Source organism: Elephantulus edwardii, unplaced genomic scaffold (assembly GCF_000299155.1).
Source record: "Elephantulus edwardii isolate Elephantulus edwardi_28Jun2011 unplaced genomic scaffold, EleEdw1.0 scaffold00001, whole genome shotgun sequence".
NCBI lineage: Eukaryota > Metazoa > Chordata > Mammalia > Macroscelidea > Macroscelididae > Elephantulus > Elephantulus edwardii.
Genome location: NW_006399751.1, coordinates 35,427,796 through 35,429,283, shown reverse-complemented (window position 1 = coordinate 35,429,283; position 1,488 = coordinate 35,427,796).

The window sequence follows — 1,488 nt, the reverse complement described above, 5'->3', positions numbered from 1 at the left end:
CTGACACAGGTCATGGTGGACAATGACTAGAGATGATAGAAGGAGAGTTGATACCTTTGGGCTATGGTGCTGGTGAAGAGTATTGACTGTACCATGGACTTCTAGGAGAACAAACATGTTCGTTCTGGAGAGGGTGAAGCCAGGCTGCCCCTTGGAGGCAAGGATCCTGAAGCTTCGTCTGACATACTTTGGGCATGTTGCAAGGAAGGACCAATCCTTGGAGAGGGACATCAGGCTTGTGAGGGTGGAGGGACAGAGCAGGAGAGGAAGACCTTCGATGAGATGGATTGTTTCAGTCATTTGGGTAATGGGGATAGGTGTGTTGGAGGCAATAATATTGGCAAGGGATAGGGCTGTTGTATATAGGGTTGCTGTGAGTTGCAGGCCATTCAACGGCACATAACAACAACAACAACTTCTCAAATCTGAGCATGACCTTGGGTGACCTATTGTTATGTACCATCCAGTGGGAACTGACCCATAGCTGATCCTCCAGGGAGATTTCAGGGGTAATACATCACCAATCAGAGAAGATTCTCTAGCTTTTTTTCCAGGGGAGCAGCTGGTGGATTTGAACTAGATGTCTTTGAGTTAGCAAACACACCTCCTTACCCTTAGGCCATCAGAGTTGTCTTGGTTGCCCAGAGGTGGACTTTAACAGAGCTCAGAGCTAGAGACTGTCTAGGGACTACACATCCTACAGATAACCCGCCTGTCCTTTGAAGGGAGATCTGAATTCTATTTCTCCATCTAAACTGCTAACAGAACAATTAGCTTATTGTTTGTTTTTCTCTGACTACCTTTCAGCTTTCGGGCAAGCTTAGATTGGGGAAAAAGAAATATGCTCCATTGCCTAAGACCCTCAGCTTTGGGTGTCTCTAGTAAAAAGTGGCATTCAATTTTCTGAAGGAGCTATTGTGATGTGTGCAAATATATTGACCAGCAATGTTATCTCTGAAACAGCGGGCATAAAAGCATTAAGAATCTTCAGATGAACTCTGTGAAATTCTAGAATACATTGAACTGTATTTTAAATAGATGAATGGTAGACTATACAAATTATATTTCAATAAAGCTGTCAAAAATTTTGCAGAACAATTTCCCAACTCATCTATTCAGAGCCAAACAAGGCAAAGCATCAACATCCTATCCTTTAGCAATCTAGTTATGCTTCAGTTGATCACTTCATCTCTTTAAAAAAAATTGGGCTCATTAAAATTAATAAAATTTTAAAAAAAGGGGGGGGGAAAGAGTGGCTCTTTTATAAGTCTTCCAGACACATTATATAAGAACTCATATGCGCAACCATTGTGGAAGGCGGTGTGGCGCTTTCTCAAAAAATTGCTAATAGAGATACCATTTGACCCAGCAATCCCATTACTGGGAATATACCCCAGAGAGACCATGTCTGCCATCCAAGCAAATATATGCACACCCATGTTTATTGCAGCTTTGTTTACAATAGCAAAGAGTTGGAAGCAGCCTAAG